The following is a 14,018-nucleotide window of genomic DNA, read 5'->3' on the forward strand; positions in this document are numbered from 1 at the left end:
TAACCTGGATGGCCCCATCTCTCCCTCCTCCGGGTCTTCAGTCCAGCCAGGATTGGAGAGCAGAGTTAGCAGAAGATGAGCAGACCAGGGCAGGGAAGGGTTCCATGTTGAGATGCTTTGGACCTGCTAAAAAGTGACCGTTCCCTTCCATCTCCTTCGGCATGTTCTCAGAGCAGACTGAGGTCAGGAAGTGTCGTTAGGGGTACAGCACAGAAGCAACTGGTAGGCTTTTAAACATTAACTGTGGGTGCAGCGGCGGCCGGCTTTGCTTCTTTCCTGTCAGATCTCCCCATCACAACTATAATTACACACTGCTCAGCCCGGAGGCCGGGGTGCCCCTCAACGGCCGGGACATCGGGTGTCATTGGACTTCAGGGGCCGTGTGGGCCAGAAAAAGGAAAACGTATGAGCCTTTCAGGCGGTCGCTAGGCAAAGCCCTGCGGGCAGCGGCATACCTGGTCCTACGCCCTGTTCTCAGGGTTTCCGTGCTGCACCTGTCCGGACAGAGCGCGCCCGTTCCCTGTCCGCGGGTCCGTTTCTTAGCCAAAAGGACAGCGGAGCTGGAGGAAGGCTCTTGGGAAGGAAGGCACCTGCCTGCGCCGTTTTATCCCCGCCCTTGGCCCTTGTGTGAACAGGCTCTGGTGGGGGGTTCTCCCGGGGGTGGGGCCAGCGCCAATCAGGTTGCTCAGTACCTGCCCCCCCCCCCCCACCTGGAGGGGCCAGGAGGTTCTGGGCTGGCTCCGGGCAGGGCCAGTACTCAGAGCGCCACCCCGGTCCCTGGTGCCCGAAAGGACGAGCGCAGACCCCGCGGGAGTTGCCTCAGGCGCGGAGCCGGCTCAGCCTCGGTAATGGTGACGGGCTGGGGCGCTCCTGGGCACCTGGGTTCCTCCGTGGAAGGGAAAGGAGGGAGGGGACGGGGTCCGGGGCGAGTGGAGGACCCCGCAGGACACCCGGCTCCGCGCGCGCGGATGTCCCTCGAAAGTGCGCCTCTGTACCCGGATAAGCGCGTCCGGGGCGGCCGCCCACTGTCCATCTCGATCTTGACCTTGGCGCTGTCGGGCTGGGCTGGGGCCGGGGCTGCAGTCGGCTCTCCCTCTCTGCACAGTCAGCCGTTCACTCGGAAGGGCGCGGGAGTGCTGGGGGAGGTGGGCGGCTCCGGCCTGGAGTCCCTGCCCCAGAGTGCAGCGCCCGCGCTCGCCTCCTCCCCTCCCCGCCCCGCCCCGCCCCGCCGGTCTCCTCCGGCACCTCCTCCTTCAGCCGGACCCACCGGACGCGGCGGCTGCTCCTCCGTGCCGCCGCCACCCGAGGACCATGCAGTGGCCTGAGCGCTGGGCGCGCGTGAGTGAGAGGCGCGGGGACCGAGTGGGGGGGGCAGCCCGGTCCGTCTGTGCGGCCAGGTGGGTCCGAGAGCGCAGGCACCTCTGGGCCCGCCTGGCCACCGGGCTAGGTTTGCTGCAGCTTTTCCTGGAGTTGTATAAATGAGGAGGGAGGCGGTGCGTTAGCGGCGTGCTTCACCATCTCCGACTGTGCATTAGGGTCCAGGACGGGACTGGAGAGACCGGACCCTCACCTGGGCCACCAGGCAAGTCTTCCTAAGGCCCCAGAGCCGGTGGCCCGCACCCCCATCCCTTGGGGCTGGTGTGGCCTTCTGGGCTCCAGACTCCAACCCCAGCGAAGCCACCCTCCCTCCCCCTCGCTCAGTGGCCTTGGAGGAGGATTTGGCCCAAGTAGAGAGACAAGGGGGTGAGCAAAAAGCCTCGGATCAGAAAGAAAGCCTAGTTCTGCTCCTTCATTCCGCGTCTCTGGCCAAACTGGGGCGAACCAAGTGCTGGGCTTCAGCAGGCCGGCAGCAAGGGTGGTGTCCTGGGTCCCCCAAGGCAGCCAAGGAGGCAGCGGGGGAGATCTGTCTTCTCCATCAGCACTCTGGGGCTCCATACACCACCCATGTTTGTCAGCCACACTTGGGCATTCCTTTTCTCTGAGTGGGTTTGTGGGGATCTGGAAGTTTGCTCTTCTCACAACTTTGGGGGGTAGGTATCCAGCCAGGAGCCCTAACCCTAACCCCAGCCCATGCTCAGGGCCAGGCTGGAGGCAGGGTTTGGGAGGAGGGGAGCCTCAGGGGCTGGGCTAGGGGCTTCTGAAGAGGCGGCAGTGCAACTGGCAGGGGTGGAAGTCTGTGCAGTCGGATCCCAATGCCCTGCCACATCCTCCAGTGTCTGAGCCAGACCCACATTTTATGTCGCGTAAGAGACCAACAATGATGCAGGGACTTTAGATCCCGTGTATCCATTCTGCTTCAGAATCGGGGGATTCGGAGACTTCAGGGGAAAGGCGGTTTCCTTTGTGTGCTGGTGCAGAGCGCCTAAGTACACTCAGATCCTGCCCCTTTCCTTCTAGGGGAGCACAGAGCAAAGGGATATTCTCCAAAAGCAGTTATAACTTCTCAGTTCTCTCTCAGGAGGGCTCAGCTCCATGCCTGAGGGGACCTAACCCAGCACATAGAGATAGGGGTCATGTTGGCACCCAGACAGGAGCTAAAATGTGCTCCCCAAGGTTTAGCTGTGGCATTAGCTGAGTCAATAGCATCTTTTCCCCTCGCACATAAGGGGCATGGCTATAGTTTCGACAGCCTGGGGGATGAAACGAGACAGGACCATGTGGGAATGGGAAAAGCCTCTGAAGTTCTTTGGGGTGGGGGTGGGGGTGGGGGTGGGGGTGGGGCTGGGGGTGGGGGTGGGGGTGGGGTGGGGGTGGGGTGTCCCATGTGTACATAGAAACCTTGTTTGGGGCATCACTGGCATTTCTGCCAGAACTAGAAATCTGCCTTTTGTGACCTCATCGAAAACTGTGCTTGGGAAAGGCTCTGATGCTGATGAGGGCAAATCCCTCATGTTTTGCCCAAGGATCTCTGTTTTGTCTCCAGCTTGCCTGTCTGTAATTGGAAATGAGCTCTGCTTAGTCCAGAGAGAGCCTCTGTCTGAATGCAAACATCCTTGGTAACAGGGAAGCCTGGCACAGAAACAGCCCCCCTGCCCCCTGGGCACAGTGAGGGGTTTTTTTGATACCTCCTGCTAACTGTGGAAGGAGGCTGGGTGGATCAGAGGAGGAGCTGGGAACCCTCCGGGGAGCTATTTAACAGAAGAGCTGTTTGGCCCGAGCTGGGCTGTTCCAGGTTCTGCCAGTTGTGAAAAGTGCCCTGAGGTCTAGGATCTGGCCCGATGGAAAGTTGCTGCCATTTATTAAGTACCTTCTATGTGCCATATACAAGGCTTTGTGAAATCAGTATTATTATCCCCATATTTCATGTGAGGAGACTGAGTTTGGAAGAGGTTAAATAATGTGCTAAGGTCTTTAAGCTGGTGAGTGGCAGAGCTGTGCTTGAAATGCAGGTCTCTCTGGTTCCAAAGTCCCTGCTCCTTCCACAGGGCCACTCTCCTGCCATGAACTGACACAGACGCGGTAACTGAAAACCCAGAGCCATTGTGTACAAGAGATGTTTGTGACCCCGTTAGGCTTCCCGGATAGTGCTGGCCTGGTAAATGCATGCTCTTCACTCCACGGAGGACTCGGGGATTTAATTAATGCACAAGGCTTAATTCTTTAACATGTAAAATGCAAACTACAATGACATACTTATTTACCATTCAGTTAGCAAACTTCATAAAGACTGATAAACTACTGATGAGGTTCTGATAAAACAGGCACTTTCAGATGTTGCAGGTAGGAGAATAAATTGGTACCACTTCTTTGGAAGGCATTTTAGAAGCATCTCTCAAAATTTGAAATGCCCATGCCATTGACAGAGTGGTTCCGTTATTTTTTTTAGACATTTATCTTGCTGTTATACTTGCCTATGGGCACAAAGAAACATATGTATATTGTAGCATTATTTGAGCTGTGAAAGAACAACCTATATACTCATCACAGGGGGGTAGTTAAATACTTTGTGGTACTTCCAGATAGTCAAATACTGTCCTCTTCATCCATAAAAAAAAAAAAAAAAAAGTAGGAGAAACTTACTCTAAAACTGACATGGAACAATTTGCAAGATACATGGCTAAGTGGAAAACATGCATAGAGTGTTTATAATATGCTAATGTTCATGTTATAAAAGAGGAGGGAGAGGGAGAGTTCCAGGATATTTGCTTGTCAGTGCATAACTATATACACAAAACCTAATAATATCTGTTGCCTCCAGGGAGAGTGGACCTGTAAACCCTTTGTATCTTTTCAATTTTGAACCTTGTGATTGCATTAACTATTTTAAAAATTATTCTCCTTGCTCTGTGCCTGACATTCTTTCAAGCTCTTTTCCAGCTGAATGGTGTGGGACTACAAACCCCCCGCCCCACACACACACATACCCTCACATTGCTTAAGAGGTTCCTACTGTAATAAAAGCCAACAGGCTGTGAGAGCATACAGAGCCCCTAGTATCTGGCCAACCAAAATTCCTTTCACTATGCAGGTTGTGCTTGGAAAACTGGAATTTTGTGTGTGTGTGTTTAGACCTCTCGGAGCTGGATAGGCAAGATCTTATCCTCCAACTTTGAAAGCAAAATGGAGAACTGGAAACTACCCCTCTTTTTATTGCCCTAATGTTCCCCTATACAGGATAAAGCATCAGCAATCGGATGGCATTAATAAGGGCACGGGAGGAGCACTGTGGTTGGGTATCTGAGGGGCATAAGGTTTGTTTATTTATGGTGTTGTATTTGGAGAGGAAGAGAGATCCGCTTGAAAGAAAAGGGTTGGAAATTATTCTGGGCTCTGGGGCTCTATTGCCCCAGAGGGGGAGGGAAGGTTATTTGAGTTGTCACACTATCAGTCAATGTGTCCCTGGATGCCCCTTTGGGTGCTTTTTATCAGCACAGATGCCCAGCTCAGTTGTGTCCCCTCTCCCCCAAGAATTCCCTTCTTGATCACCCAGCCTTGAGGCCAAAGGATGCACGAAGGGGATGGAGGCAGGTATCGGGCACTGCCTCCCCGCCTTCAGGTAGGACAGGCTGCTGAGCAGCAGGAGCAGCGGAAGAAAGGCTTTCTTCCAGCCACGCCAGACGGGGCTCCCCTGCACTGTGGTGGGGGTTAGGCTTCATTTCAGTCACTCTGCTAAGCACTCTGCCTACATTATGTCATTTAATCTCTTAACCGGGTGTGTGTGAGAGGCCAGGCTCATGGCCATCAAGCAAACAACACCTTTCTGCTCCCCCTTCAGTGACTTTCCTGTTCTCTGCACAGTAACCTGCACACAGGTGCTCACAAACTCAGTCTGGGTGTTAACAGCATGTGGCTGAGCATTTCATGCCTTGACAGATGATCTGGAATCTTTGCAGTCCGGATAGGTTTGGACAAGGCACAGTTCAGGGACAAAGCAGCGTTCTTGGTTTGGATTTCCATCTGTCTTGCTTCTATCTCTGTGTGTGCATTAGGGCTGGGCTGAGTGGACTGTGTGTGATGTTTCCCAGGGACGGAGGGAGGAGAAGGAGCCATTGCCTCTGCTTTGGTCCAGATGTAGTGCTGAGAAGCGCGGTGAGGATGGGCTTATGAGGCCCTGTGTCTGCACCCAAGGAGGAAGGTGAACGGGGTGGTCTCTGCACCGCAGGTCTGTGCTGGGAGTCTGTTTGGAAAAAATAGCCTGAGAACTCAGAGCCCCGCTCATTGCAAACCTTTCTCCTCCCACGCAGCTCACAGGCCTGGGCTCACCTCTGACTCACATTCCACTTCAGAAAGAAACAGCTTGAATTTTCCCCCAAATAAATTCTGGAGCACACGGGGCAGCTGCTGCTTCAGCGTGCTGCTGTTGCCCACAGGGGTGAGAGCAAGAAGCTGGAATGGGCTCTTGGCCACGGTTGCCAGAACCTAGCCACGAGGGTGCCCCAACTATTTTTTTTAAGTCACCTTATATCACACACAAAAAAGTGTTGTTTATATAATATACTGTAATGGATGACCAGTTTAACCACTTCAGTTTAGAAAATATCTATTGTTCAAGGCCCTGGGAAGACAGAAAGATGTGGGTGCCATGGTCCCTGGACTTGAGTTGCCCACAAGGCAGAGTTGGGAAAGGAACATTCACATCACCAAGAGGGCTCTGCAGACTAAAGTTCACCCTAAGGAGAGATACAAGCAATGTGCCGTCATGTGCAGAGGGGCTAAAGTGAATCAAAGGCTGGCGCAAGTAACTTTGGTAGATTATTAAGGTCCTTTTGGAGGAGGTGAGTTGGACCTTGAATGTTAAGCATGATTTTGTTAGGCAAGCTCAGTAGAAGTGGCTAAGAGAACAGCTTAGCCAAAAGCATAGGGTTACAATAGAATTTGGAGTGTTTAAAGGTAAATCAATATTTGTAATGTCATCATTTACCCAACTTCTGTCTTAGAGGCACTACATAGTATTTTTTAGGTACTCAACAGAATGAAACTGTTTATATCCCCATAAAAATAATCACTATGATTTTTTTGGGTGGTAAAATCAACAGGGCTTGATCATAGATTAGATATTAAAAGTGAAGGCCACAAGCCCAAGATCTATAAAGCTATATAGTAAGTTTATATCAGACTCATTTTGCTTTAAAAAAATAACGGATGGTGTTTTACAGATGTAAAACATCAAACTGCTGTCACCGTTAGTTTTTCAGTGAGGAGGCAGCAGAGCCTAGGAGGGGCACTGGGAGGAGGATTCACCTTCCTCCTGACCATTTTATTCACGCTTATTCACTCATTCAGTTATTCCTGCATTCAACAGACATAATCCGTGTGTCTGGGCCAAGTGCTTGGCTGGCTAGGGAGAGATAAAAGGAAATACCACAGGAAGATCAAAGGAAACGCCTCCAGGAACTCAGGCGGACCTCGGACATATGGCAGGTTCGGTTCTAGACCACTGCAATAAAGTGAATATTGCAATAAAGCAAGTCACAGAAATTTTTTAGTTTCCTGGTGCACATAAAAGTTATGTTTACACTATACTTTAGTCTATTAAATGAACAATACCATTATGTCTAAAAAGTTTACATACTTTAAGTAAAAAATGCTTTCTTGCTAAAAAATGCTAATCATTATCTGAGCCTTCAGTGAATTGTAATCCTTTTGCTGGTGGAGGGTTTAACCCTAGCAGCATCAAAGATCACTGATCACAGATCACCATCACAAGCATAATAATAATGAAAAAGTTTGAAATATTATGAGAATTACCAAAATGTGACATAGAGACATGGAGTGAGCAAGTACTGTTGCAAAATTGGTACCAATAGACTCACTCAGCATGGAGCTGCCACAAACCTTCAGTGTGTAAAAAGCGCAGTATCTGTGAAGCCCCATAAAACAAGGTATGCCTGTACATGGGAGAGATCACAAGAGAAGGTAATAAATACCTTAGTGAAAATAGGGACAAAGGGCAATGGGGAAATGTATGTTCAATAAATGCTGGTTGCTAAAATAAAGAAACAGCATGAAAAACAGTACCAGATACCTCCAAGAGAACAAATCAGAGAGCAAAACATTATTTCTTTGGATTTGGCCAGTGAATATCAAACACTTGTTCATGTCCTGAACTCCATGGAAACTGTGATGCTCTCCGGATAACACTGTGAAATATTTACATATTAAAATGGCTGAATATATGATAATTTTTAAATCAGAGAGCATCTTATGCTAGATTCTACCACAGACATAGACTGGCAGGCACTAAGTGTTAAGAAAGAAAACTTGATAGAACAAAAACTTTTAATTGAGAATATTCTGTCAGCTCATTTTTCTGTGAATTGGGGAAGGACTGCCAAGATTCTATTTTAGTGCAGGAAACCCTCAGTCCAGCTGGTAGAACCCCAGGGCTCCACAGGAGCACAGTGTTGGCAGTTTGAAGGCTGTTGATGACTTTAGCAAGGGCAACCTCAGAGGAGTAATGAGGCCAGAACCTAGACAGAGTTGGGTTGAAAAGTGAGGATTGCATTCACAAGATGTCAGCAAATACTTATTGAGTGGCAAATAGTATTGAATGTCACAGAGGATACAATGTTTGTGGTTTCATTATGTTTTGATGAGAGACAGTTGAGCACATTTATTTATTTTTAAATATATTTTATTGATTTTTTACAGAGAGGAAGGGAGAGAGAGTTAGAAACATCGATGAGAGAGAAACATCTGTCAGCTGCCTCCTGCACACCCCCCACTGGGGATGTGCCCACAACCAAGGTACATGCCCCTGACCAGAACCGAACCCGGGACCCTTGAGTCCGCAGGCCGACACTCCATCCAGTGAGCCAAACCGGTCAGGGCAGTTGAGCACATTTAAATGCCAACAGAAAGGATCCACTTGAATGGAAAAGTTATAGGTTAAGGAAGGATAATTCATAATAAGATTCCTAAGAAGATGTGTGGACAGCATCAAATATGCAGGTGGAGGGACTGGCTTTGAGAAGAGGACGGACTGTTCTTCGGGCCAAGAAGAGGAGGAGGAGAGGATAAGGGCAGATGTCAGTATATTTGTCTGTGGTGGTGGGAAGACGAGGGTGTTGCCATCGAAGGAAGGGTGGCTAGCTGGGAGACAGGATGGAGGAGTCAGTTTATTTAATGGAAGTGATGAGGACAGTGAAGAGAAAGGGCGAAGAAACTAAAGAATGATGATAATATTGGAGCACTTACTAGCTATGTGACACTGAGCCCATTCTCTTACCTGTAAGATGGGAGTAGTCATGAGGTTGCCTACTGCAGAGCTGTGCCTGGCCCACAGCAAACGTGGGCTGCTGTTTTGATTTTCATCCTCACTGTCGGTGCAGTGCCAAACACAGAATTGGTTTTGGTATGAAATAGCCATTAATACTCCCAGATTGTTAGTGCCTAAGGAGTAGATGGACATTCCTCCATCAACACTTGTCTCACATCCCAATGCTGAAGCACCAATCTCTTTCTTCTCTAAGCACTTGGAAGCTTTTCCACTACTTAATGCTGAGGGATTTCTATGTGGTGCTTAGCCAGGGCAGATTCTATTAAGGAATTTAATCATACGGGCAGGGCACTGGGCCAGGGTGACGAGAGAAGAGGTTCAATTAATTCAAGAGCCCAATCTCCCCTGACCTCATTCATATAAGAGAGGACAAGGCATTTATGGGATTCATTCCTTTATTCCTTTCATAATATCTGTTGAAGCCAACGTTGAGCCAGGCCTGTACCCAGGCTGAGATGCAGAGATGAATAGGAGTGGTTTCTGCCCTCAGATATTAATCTGATCAGATCTTGTTGTAATGACTGTATCACAGTTTGGGATCATCCTAGATAAGATTTTGGGTTAGGCTAGGGATGAGGGCAGGAGATCAAGTAGTTCACCCTTGATGGCATCAGTACCCTCCATGATGTAGACAAAGTTGTGTGTGAAGAATGAAGAAGATGGGGTTCCAATGAGGTCATGAGAAGAAGGGTGAAGGTTTGGGACAGTCTCCAAGGGGAATAGAAATATTGTGACTAAAAGCTTCAGGTTTTTAAGCCCAGACAACTGAACAGTGAAGATTGTGTTGATAGAAATGGGAGTTATTTGGGGGGAAACTTGGGAGAATGGGAGGGACATTTTTGAGCATGTTAAATTTGGGGCAGTACAGGGAACCAATAAGAACAAGTCCTACAGGTGGTGAGACTATCTCATGGATACATGGCTGTCAAAAGCCAGCATCCTCTCCAGCCTCCAGACTGCGTAACAGAGCAAGGGGGAGGAGAAACCGATGAGAGGGTCAGTGCTTGCTGTGTGAGAGTCTCTGAGCGCCGAGTGACATGGGCTAAAAGGTGTTGATATGTTACTGGATTCCTGATGCCTCATTAATTGAAAGGTCAAATGTGGAAAAGGAGATTGGGCGAGAACATGCTAATATGACCTGGGCAAGAGTGCTTATTTGGATTTCAGAGTTTCCTCAATCCAGTTAATCTTCCCAAATGTTTACCCAGGGCAGAAGCATAAAACCTGGGACAGGGACAGCTGAGAGGAGGCTGGGAGGTTGGCAGAGGCCAGATCCTGACAGCAGATGCAACCTTTGGGTCTCAAGGGGCAAGTGACTACGTGGTGGAAACAGGAGCAGATGAGAGGTGTGGGGTCTCCAAGGTGTGGGGTCCCCACCCTAGTCTCCTCCGATGCATCCCTCCTCTTGCTACCACAGGGTTAGAACCTCGTAAGTCTAGAACCTCGTAAGAGTGTCCAGTGTTCCCCTCTGTGCCCCATGAGGTTCTCCGCTGTGGCTCTGAGTGTCCTCATCCCATTCCACTCCCGGCGCACCAGCGACGGTTACTTCTGCAAACTCAGCCCTCTCTTCCATCCGTGTGCCCTCCCTCATGCTGCTCCCTAAATCCTAAAAGGAAATCCCAAAAAGAGAAGTCACAAGGTTGTTCTCACAGTGAAAATAACTACTATCCACTGCAATGTTTAAAAATAGGGGTCTTTTCTAATAAACCAGCAGCTACTTAAAGTGATGTAGAAACATATTTTACATGAAAATGTATTCATGATGTGTTGTTAAATTAGAAACCAGCATGAACACAGTAAGTATGTGTATGAGAGTGTGACAGAATGTTAACATTGCTTATCAGCAAGTGGAAGAGTTAGTTAATTTTTATTTTTTTAATGTCTATACTTGTACATTTTTCTAATACACAGTTATCACTTTTACAAACAAAGCTGCTCTAGGGATCTCTCTGGTTGACCAGAGAGATTGGCCTCTGGCTGCTTACCCTGATTGCTCCTTGTAGACACCGCAGTATTTTTGTCCAGGACTGCCAGCGAGACTAATTCATTAAGTGCTTTCAGTCCTGAAGATGACAGGAGCCAGGAAAGCATTAAAGTCTTGTTACTACGACAGCCGGTAGCCTTGATGTCTGCGTGTTTATTTATTAACGGGACTTTGTGTATCCCTCCTCCCACAAGCCCCAGGACCTTCACAGCTTACTTAGATACAGCTCACATTCTCCAACTGGTACAGCCTAGCAGTCAGAATAAAGTCAGGGTCAGCTCCGCAGAGGATCAAAGCAACGAGAACACTGTCCGAGGAGGCAGGATGAGCTTGAAAGAATATTGACTGGGGTTGGTGAGGTGTTAGGTGAATTGAGAGTTGAGGGACAAACTGGATTCTAGGGTCAATGTCTTTAAGCTAACATTTATTGAAGGTCTTTTTTTGTGCCAAGCATTGAGTATTGTTCTTTATACACTATTCTCCGTTTAAACTTCACAACAGTTCTAAGAGGAATTATTCCTATTTTAGAGTTGTTGAAACTGAGGCTCAGAGAGAATGATAACTAGTTAGTAACAGAGCTTAGGTTTTAACTTAGCTGTTTCTTCACTGAACAACCCCCTCCCCCACCTCCCTAGTTAAGGATACTGCTTAAAGGCAGGGAGTTTTAAAGCTTGGAAAATGTCCTCTTGGTTTGGGCTTAGAAGTTACATAGCATGGAGAAGACGCCAAATGTTACTGTTAAGTGGATGAGAGAATGAGTGAACAAAAGAAAGAATGATTTTTAAAAAGTCATATAACCACATACAGACAGAGAGATACTAGTAATCACATTAGTAACCTATCTCATAGATAACCGCTACAAATGGATGTGACCAGGATTCAATAGTTCTTTCTGTTCCCTGCCCAAGATTTACAAGTATATGACTCAATGGGAGTGAGCACTAGGAGAGTCATTTTTCAAGTGCTGGAGAGAACTGGGCTCTTGCTGGGTATGAGGGCCAGTCAGTCCTCAGTCCTGGGGAGAAGAGGTGCAATCCCGGTTCCCAGGCACAAAGATGGAAGTCTGTTGTTTTCATTTGCAAATTGGTTACCAGGTGTCCTAGCTCTTTGCCTGCATGGCTCTGTCCTCATGGTCGTGAGCCGCAGTTTGCCGCTCTGTTGACTAATGAGTTTGCCGACCACTGGTCTAGGGACACAGAGCAGCAAGGAGGCCCAAACAGCGTGCTTCCTGGGCCACTTGTTAGAAAAATGCTTTATTTTTATTTTTTTACAAGGTTGTATCAAACTGAAAGCCTTCTTTCTCTTGGCTTATATCAGGGCCGGGGAACGTCCAGCCCCAGAGCCGGATAAGGCCCAAGAAATCATTTGGTCTGGCCCTGCCAACGCATTAGGGGTGAATTAATTAAATGTCTGACCAAACATAGCAGGCTGATTTTTAAGTTGATACTTTTGTATGGCCTGTGAATAATGGCTGTTGGCAGAAAAAAGGTTCCCACCCCTGGCTTAAATGAAGAACTGGTTTTCGTGTACAGTTGTGTGCTGTCAGCTTTAGGAATGCTGGAGATTGGCTATTGGGTCGGCAAGTAGAAAGTGAGGGACACTTTGGTTCTCATTATCTCCTTATTCACCTTGCTTACTGTGCTTGGAAAGAGCTCACAAGTTCCTTTTTCCAGCTCTACATCGGGCAGAAGCGGGAGAAGAGGGCGAGGCAAATAAAAGTATAGGTATTTGAGGGGTAGGGAAATTGAGCCACAGATGGAGAACGAGCATTGGTTAAAGTCCTGTGGATAGGCTTTGGGTTCCTCAAATAGAAGCAGGTTGCCCAGACATGAGTCAGTGCTCCAACAGCTCAAATCCTATATTCCCAAGGATTTCCTATCACATTTAATTTCCTCCCCTTCTGTTACTCTTTTGTGAGAGGCAAGGTGTCAGGTATCATTAGAGCAATAAACTTGCCCAAGATTCTCCCACTTTTAGCACTGAAAGTCTCACATCCAGGGACCTCTCTGAGTTCTGGGCCATCCAAGATGGTTGGTCACCCTAAAGGTATGTCATAGCTTCCAAAGAAACTCCTGTCGGGGAAGAATGCTTCCCTTCTGGAGATGGTCTCACGTGGTAATTAAGAGGGTGGGCTCTGGGCACCTGGCCAGGATGCCGAGCCTGGCTCTGGCACGCATCCATGCCAGACCCTGGGACAAGTCACTTGACTTCTGTGCCTCAGTTGCCTCATCTGTAAAATGGGGATGATGATCATCTATACCTCAAGGGGTTGCTGTGTAAAATCATATAAATAAACGCATGTACAGCACTTTTATTTAAAACAGTGCCTGTCTTATAATAAGAGCTCAGTAAAAGTTAGGTACAATTGTTATTTTGTCAGCATATGTCTGTTAATGAATGACAAAGATCACAGGATCCCAGAATTGATTGGATGTCTTCATAGGTTTTCTCTCAGTGCCCCCAGATTTAAATGCACGTCACGCATTACAGTGACCCTGCCTTCCGTGTCCGCCTCCTGCCCCCTTTGCCTCCTCCCACAGTGGCAACAGCTGCAGCTGGTGCAGGTCTGTTTCATCCGCCTCACAGTGGATGCCACTTTCCCTGGTGGCAGGACAGGCCGGCCGTGATGTCTGAGTACCTCTCAGACTTGAATGTGCACACATTCACCAGGGGATCCTGTTAGATGTGGGTTCTGATTGGGTGGGGTCCAAGATTCTGCGTTTCTAACAAGCTCCTCAGTGATGTCCATGCTGCTGGTCCAGGGACAACACTCTGAGACCAAGGCCACACCAGGCCTGTGCGAGTCTGAAAAAGCTGTGAAGTTCATGTCCAACTGCAGCTCCTTGGATCAGAGCCTCAGGACTGGGGGCAGGGGTGGGAGTTGTTAGAGCATTAGAGCTCAGGGCCCAGAGACGCCAGCAGGGCACCAAGACTCTAGGCGGATGTCGAGATCTGTGGTGAGGAGTGTTACAACTTATTTTCAGAATCAGAGCTGGTTCAAGACTAGTGCTTCAGTCATACCCTTCTCACTCACTGTGTCCATGGGTTTGCTCCCTTGAATGGTAGACAGAGGAGTGTATGCACCACCAGTGCCCAGGAGTCACGCACGGTGAGTGTGACGGACCCAGGGGGTGACTGCGGAAAGGTTCAGAACCGCTGGCCTGAAGGGACAGAAGCCCCAAAGCTGGGCCTCCAGCCTCCCTACTCCGCACTCCCTGCAGGCACTGGCCTGGGCCTTGGCCCCTTCAGATGGGTCTGCATCCTATGCCTCCACTTTGGATGGATGGATCCAGCTCTCCCAAACGAACAATCTGA

At 48.8% G+C, this 14,018-nt stretch overlaps 1 protein-coding gene across 3 annotated transcripts in view; it reads left to right on the forward strand.

Annotated features, from left to right (window-relative positions):
* The first annotated feature begins 726 nt into the window (after nt 1–726).
* The window catches only part of FAM163A (family with sequence similarity 163 member A), a 48,283-nt gene continuing 34,991 nt past the window's right edge, over nt 727–14,018 (forward strand). For 2 of the 3 annotated variants that reach the window (XM_079761855.1, XM_079761857.1), the window contains exon 1: nt 1,265–1,338. The gene's annotated coding sequence lies outside the window, so the exon portion shown is untranslated. Of the gene's footprint in view, nt 846–1,264; nt 1,339–14,018 lie in introns of those variants that run through there. The other variant, XM_079761856.1, reaches the window with a different exon arrangement.

This window comes from Cnephaeus nilssonii (assembly GCF_951640355.1).
Source record: "Cnephaeus nilssonii genome assembly, chromosome: 21".
Taxonomy (NCBI): domain Eukaryota; kingdom Metazoa; phylum Chordata; class Mammalia; order Chiroptera; family Vespertilionidae; genus Cnephaeus; species Cnephaeus nilssonii.